Genomic DNA, 7,620 nt, shown 5'->3' with positions numbered 1-7,620 from the left:
AAGAAAGAAAGAAAGAAAGAAAGAAAGAAAGAAAGAAAGAAAGGAAGGAAGGAAGGAAGGAAGGAAGGAAGGAAGGAAGGAAGGAAGGAAGGAAGAAAAAAAAAAAAAACAGATGTCCTGAACCAAAAAATGGATACAGAAAATGTGGCATGTCTACAGAGTTGAATATTGTTCTACTTTTAAAATAAGCAACCTTGAATTTTTCAAGTAAATGGATAGAACAAGAAAATGCTATTTCAAGTGTGGAATCCCAGATCCAAAGGCACATGCATGCTATGTACTAGGTAATAAGTGTAGGTATTAGCCAAAATGTACAGAATCCTTATAATATACCCCACAGGCCCTAAGAAGTTAAACACAAAGGAAGATCCAAGTAGGGATGCTTAGAATCCACTTAGAATGTAGAACATAATAATCATGTGAACAGAAGGAGGAGGAAAACTAGGTAGGAGAATGGAGGGGGAAAGAAAATGAGGGTCAGGATCAGGTTCAGGGAAATAGGAGAGAAGCCCAGAGGGTCAGGATAATGAATGAAAATATGCAATTGCCAGTAGTAGGAGGTGGAGGGAACCTCTAGAAAGTCCCACAGACTTGCTATAGGAGAGGCCCATCCTCAGTGTGGATAACCTTAGCCAAAGTGCTCATGTAGGGAGATGGAACCTGAAGAGATCACCTCCAGTAGATAGACGCCCCCTCTGAGGGGATGGGAACACCATACCACCTTCAAATTTTTTGACACAAATTTGTTTCTGTATAAAGAGGACAAAAATGGAGCAGAGTTTGAAGGAATGGCTGACTACTGACTGGTCCAACTTGGGATCAATCTCATTGGTGGGAAACAAACTCTGACACTATTACTAATGCTATGTTGTGCTTGCAGGTGGTAACCTTGTATTGCTGTCTTCTCAGAAGCAATAGCAGCAGCTGACTGAGACAGATAGAGATACAGCTAAGCACTGGACTAATGTTGGGAACCCCTATGAAAGAGTTAAGGAAGGACTGAAGGAAATGAAAGGGGTGGCAACCCCATAGGAAGACCACAGTGTCTACTAACCTGGACCCCTTAGAACTCCCAGAGACTAAGCTACCAACCAATGAGCATACCCATGTTATTCCAAGGCCCTGGGTACATATATGAAAAAGCAAAGCCTTGTCTGGCCTTAGTGGAAGAGGAGGCTTCTAAGTCTGTAGAGACTTACTGCTCCAGGGAGGGAGGATGCTCTGGGGAGCACCCTCTCAAAAGTGAAGAGGAGGTGGTATGGGGGAGAAGCTTTTGGATTGGAGACCTGGAGGAGGACAACATGTAGTGTGTAAATAAATAAATTAATTACTTATTATTAAAAGTATAATAAAATTGGAGAAATTAGACAAAGTTTAATTTATTACAAAGACTAAAGATAAAAAGCCACTTTTCTATATATTATGATTAGTACATTTAGACTGTGAGTTGTAATCTGGCCTACATTTAATTGTTAGATGTCGTTTATATTTTTACTCTAAATGTGGGGGCATATGTGTGTTCTTATGACTCCAATTATAAGGCACAGTCCTCTTCTTACAATAAATAATAATAACAATTTTGAAAATACTGGTAAAGTTATAAAATAAGTTATGAGCCCAGAACACTTTAATATAATTGCATACTAAGTTAATATTATACTGCTTAAATATGCCCAAATACTCAGAGCAATCCTGACACATGCTGCTTAAAAATGTGTTAGCTCAATATTTATAGCCATACTTTTTGATGCACAATATATAATGTAGGTTACATCTTAACATAAAATACAGTATTGTGTTCGTTATAAATATGTATCTAGTATACAAAATTTTCCAAGATTGTATCAAAATATCAACAGTGTTTTCATCTACAAGGATACCGAAAAGTTAAATTTTCTTGTTTTCTATTTTGTTAAATTACTTAGAACACTTGGTTCCTTCAAGAGTCTTCAGGGTGACCTTGAAATTATCATTATTTTACCTAAACATTTCTAGGACTGAATTACGTTCTGCCTGCCTTCTTCATTCTTTTAACCAAGGCTGTGTCTTCTGGGATATCAGAGAAGTTGCAGTAAAGTGATAGGTGTTCTGTTTGTACATGATCTTTCTTGAACTCAATTCAATATTCTGCCAAGATAATTAAAGCAAAAATACTATTTCATTCAATATAGATAGTATTATATCAGAATTTAAATAATATTTTTCTGAAGTATATTAAAACTGGATCCAGCATTGCTTCCCAGGAGTTTATTAGTAAGTCAGAAGAACATTTACATGACCATAAACTTTTCCATGTCCACATTTACTACTTGGTTCTCACTACAGAATCTGCTTCATGGTTAATTTTAGACATCTCCTGCTGAGTTAGAATGAAATGTTGTTATTGCTGTTGATGTTTTCTTATATAGAAACCATAATATATTTATTGCTGTAGGGTTTGTAATAAAATCAGGAGAAGTTTGAAGTCAGGGAAGACTATAGCATCTTGCAAGATATTTGCCTCAGCAAAGATCCTTGTCTGATTTATAGGAAAGTACAGCTTTAGCCAATTTAGAAGCAAGAAGTTTCAGTTGGGTGGGTGGTGGTAGTTGTTGTCAGAGTGTGGATGTCTTTGTGGAGGGTGTAGGTGTGCATCTATATTCACAGGTGAGTTCCTGTAGAGGTCAGAGGAGATTGTCAGATCTTCTAGAATTAGATTTATAGGCAGTTGTGAGCCTGATAGATATGGATCCTGGAATAAAACTCATATCCTCTCATAAAAAAGCAATCTCTTTGAACTGTTGAATTGTCTCTCTTGTTCTCAGGTCCAGTTTTTGAAGTGCAACAATGAAGATTACGACCATCTCATTTATACACTGAAGAATAAGGAGGTAAAAGGAGCAATGATAAGATTGTGGTAGAAGACTTAGAGTTCCCACAAATAAGGAAAGATGGTGGCAAACGAGTTTCTATTTCATTACTTGAAAATACACAAAAACCTTAGCCCAAAAGTCTTGAGGTAAGTCTCCCCAAAGTCAATAATAGCTTCATTTTTTGGGGGGGTATGATGTTAACTTCATTTGTCAGTTATTTATTAGACCCTTAATTTCTACAAGGAACTTAATGAGGTGCAATTTGGTAGCTAAATTGCCAGGAGCTGTCTAGAAGAAGGTAAAAGTTAGCAGGGGATCTTTCTGAGAAGGTTCCTCCATGGACTGTAAAGCTATGGCAGATTTGCTGCTTTAGATGGGGAGGAGATGACAGTTGAGGAAAGATTCCTGGTATTAATATTCTTTTCCTGTTATTATTAAATATACAATAATCACTAGGTATTCACCCACCATTTTGAACAGATTTCTGCAGACCTCTGAAGATATACTACCTTGTAGTAATGCTGTGTGGACAAATAGATAATGATTCTATAGAATTCCTAATTTGATTAAAATAATTTTATGAAGAAAGTTTGTGGAGATGATCTTAGTTACTAGAAAGATGGAATGAAGTTAGAATCAAGAATAAAATGGTTCCATTCCTCATAGTAGTAAGTAAACTCTGCATAATAAGAAATACAATGAGTTGAGAGGCAGAGGCAGGCAGACTTCTGAGTTTGAGGCCAGCCTGTTCTACAAAGTGAGTTCCAGGACTGCCAGGGCTGTACAGAGAAACCCTGTCTCAAAAAAAAAAATAAATAAAATTAAAAAAAAAAAGAAGAAGAAGAAGAAAAGAAAAGAAAAGAAAAGAAAAGAAAAGAAAAGAAAAGAAAAGAAAGAAAAAGAAATACAACAAGCTTTCATAATTACATGAAAAAGAAAAATAGACTTGGGTCAAATTTGTTTTGAAGGAAAATCATTTAAGTCCAAGGATTAAGTTATGAGTGTGTGCTTTGATATGGCAAGGCTATGAAAAGACTGTTACTCTGAACATACAACAAATAAAAAGAGTGAGACACTGCTTTGAACTTAAAATCAACATCCATCTGCAGCTCCCGTTCTATGTAACATTTGATCTCAAAGGTAATTTTCTAAAGAACTTTTTGTCAAAAAAGGTATAAAAAGACCAGAAAAAAAGTTGTTTGTTGATTGGTTTGATTTAGGCAATTCAGCCCTATCCATCCATCCATCCATCTGTCCATCTATCCACGCAAAAGTAGATGTCTGTTTGTCTATATGTATGTGTGTGTCAGGAGCCATAATGGGACAAGCTAATAAGTAGCAGGTGATCATTCTGAAGTGGCCTGCCTCGGATTATTATGTAATCTGCAATAGGTGAGTTCTCATTAAGCAAGGCTGTGAGGGACTAAATTTAGGAAAGATTCCTGCTATTAATATGCTTTTCCTGTTATTATTAAACATATATAACAATCACTAAGTAGGAGTACCCCCTTTGAAGAAGATCTCTGAAGATCCACGAAGATGTATTATCTTGTAGTGATGCTATATTGACAAATAGATGACTTAAGTCTTAATGATGATCCTATAAGAATTCCTAAAATTATATGTGTGATTATTAAGCTCTTTTATTAATGGGACTGCTATTAGGTCATTTTCTGAATAGTCAAAGCTGCAATGAGAACTCTGTCATTCTCCCAAGAGTCTCCAGTTAATTGCTTTTAGATGGTAACCAGACTTTCCCCTACCCACAGTACATTCCAATAGGTTGTAAAACAATTAACCAAAGGTCAATAAAAGGGAACTAAAGATTTATTATTAGGTGTTAGGAGAGAAGATAAAATATTGACTGCTTTATCTATACAAAACTTCACTAATAGCTTAGTTATGGTTTTAAACCTTCAGTGAACCTGTGGAGCTCAGACAGGTGATGGATGTTTAGCCAGATAATTATTCCTAAGTTACACATGTAAACAGTTGCCATTATAAACTTCTATTTCAATTTATGATTTGATTTTTTGTGTGAACTTGTAATGAACTTTGTAACGTATGATCATGTATTCTGAAAAATGTGTAAGTACTGAGGACAAAGAGAAGCACAATAATTATCAATAGAGAATCATCAATAGAGGAGACCTTTTTGCCTTTCCACACTTACACTAGAATCTTTTCCCTTTCCCCACTTACAGAATATTTCTTTTTCCCCACTTAGGATCTTTCAGTTTTTCCCCTTCGATAGATTTCATAGGAAAATTTTTACAACTTAGTAATAAACTTTATAATCACTTCTCTAAGTGTCTTCTCTTCTTGCAACTTCTGACTAGCAGGCTGAAAGTTAGAGCCCAGCAGTTCCTGCTGAGATAGACAAGGCTATTTACTTAACACCCTGTGGCTTGAAGAAGAGGTGCTTGACCTCGGACATCACAGAGGCAGGTCAGCTACAACAATATAGTAACTTAGTCTTAGATAAGTAAACCTTTTGTTTTACAGCAACCCTAAATATCTCAACAAAGTCCTACCCTCCACCTAAGCTCATGTACCACATTTTCTGCATCCATTCCTCTGTTGAGGGACATCTAGGTTCTTTCCAGCTTCTGGCTATTATAAATGAGGCTGATATGAACATAGTGGAGCATGTGCCCTTATTACAAACTGGAACATCTTCTGGGTATATGCCCAGGAGTGGTATTGCTGGATCTTCCAGAAGTCTACTTCCAATTATCTGAGGAACCACAAACTAATATCCAGAGTGGTTTTCCCAGCTTATAATCCCACTAACAATAGAGGAGTGTTCCTCTTTCTCCACATCCTCGCCAGCATCTGCTGTCATCTGAATTTTTAATCTTAGCCATTCTGACGGGTGTGAGGTGGAATCTCAGGGTTGTTTTGATTTGCATTTCCCTGATGATTAAGGATGTTGAGCATCTTTCTAGGTGCTTCTCAGCCATTCAGTATTTCTTAGTTGAGAATTCTTTGTTTAGCTCTGTGCCACATTTTGAATAGGGTTATTTGGTTTTCTGGAGTCCAACATCTTGAGTTCTTTATCTCTATTGGATATTAGTCTTCTGTCAGATTTAGAATTGGTAAAGATCTTTTCCCAATCTGTTGGTTGTCTTTTTGTCTTATTGACAGTGCCCTTTGCCTTACAGAAGCTTTGCAATTTTATGAGGTCCTATTTGTCAATTCTTGATATTACAGCATTAGGCGACTGGTGTTCTGTTCAGGAATTTTTCCCCTGTGCTCATATCTTTGAGGCTCTTCTCCACTTTCTCCTCTATAAGTTTCAGTGTCTCTGGTTTTATGGGAAGTTCCTTGATCAACTTAGTCTTATGTGTAGGTCTTTGATCCACTTAGCCTTGAGCTTTGTACGAGGAGATAAGAATGGGTCAATTAGCATTCTTCTACAGGATAACTGCCAGTTGAGCCAGAACCATTTGCTGTCTTTTTCCCAGTCGATGGTTTTAGCTCCTTTGTCAAAGATCAAGTGACCATAGGTATGTGGGTTCATTTCTGGGTCTTCAATTCTATTCCATTGATCTACCTGTCTGTCGCTGTACCAGTACCATGAAGTTTTTTATCACAATTGTTCTGTAGTACAGCTTGAGATCAGGCATGGTGATTCCACTACAGGTTCTTTTAATCTTGAGGGTAGCTTTTGCTATCCTAAGTTTTAACAGATGAGTTTGCAAATTGCAATTTCTAAATTTGTGAAGAATTGAGTTGGAATTTTGATGGGGATTGCATTGAATCTGTAGATTTCTTTCAGCAAGATGGCAATTTTTACTGTATTAATCCTGCCAATCCATGAGCATGGGAGATCTTTCCATCTTCTTTGATTTCTTTCTTAAGACACTTGAAGTTCTTATCATAACAATCTTTCACTTCCTTTAGTTAGACTCACACCAAGGTATTTTATATTATTTGTGACTATTGTCAAAGGTGATATTTCTCTAATTTCTTTCTCAGCCTGATTATCCTTCGTGTAGAGAAAGGCCACTGATTTGGTTGAGTTAATTTTATATCCAGCTACTGAAGTGAAGTTGTTTATCAGATTTAGGAGTTCTCTGGAGGAATTTTTAGGGTCACTTATATATACTATCATATAATCTGCAAATAGTGATATTTTGACTTCTTCCTTTCCAATTTGTATCCCCTTGTTCTCCTTTTGATGTCTAATTGCTAGGCTAAGACTTTGAATACTATATTGAATAGGTAGAGAGAAAGTGGGCAGCCTTGTCTTCTCCCTGATTTTAGTGGGATTAATTCAAGTTACTCTCCATTTAGTTTGATGTTGGCTACAGGTTTGCTGTATATTGCTTTTCTTATGCTTAGGTGTGGGCCTTGAATTGTTGATCTTTCAAGACTTTTATCATGAATGGGTATTGGATATGGTCAAATGATTTCTCAGCATCTAATGAGATGATCATATGGTTTTTGTCTTAAAGTCTTTATATAGAGGATTTCACTGATGGATTTCTGTATATTAAACCATCCCTGGATCCCTGGGATGAAGCCTATTTGTTCATGATGGATGATCATCTTGATGTGTTCTTGGATTAGGTTTGCAAGGATTCTATTGAGTATTTTAACATCAATATTCATAAGGGAAATTGGTCTGAAGTTCTCATACTTTGTTGGGTCTTTATGTGGTTTAGGTATCAGATTAATTGTGGCTTCACAGAATGAATTGGGTAGAGTACCTTCTGTTCCTACTTTTGTGAAATAGTTTTAGGAGAATTGGAATTAGGTCTTC

This window comes from Mus caroli, chromosome 17, assembly GCF_900094665.2.
Source record: "Mus caroli chromosome 17, CAROLI_EIJ_v1.1, whole genome shotgun sequence".
Classification (NCBI taxonomy): Eukaryota; Metazoa; Chordata; class Mammalia; order Rodentia; family Muridae; genus Mus; species Mus caroli.
This window is presented reverse-complemented; position numbering follows the sequence as displayed.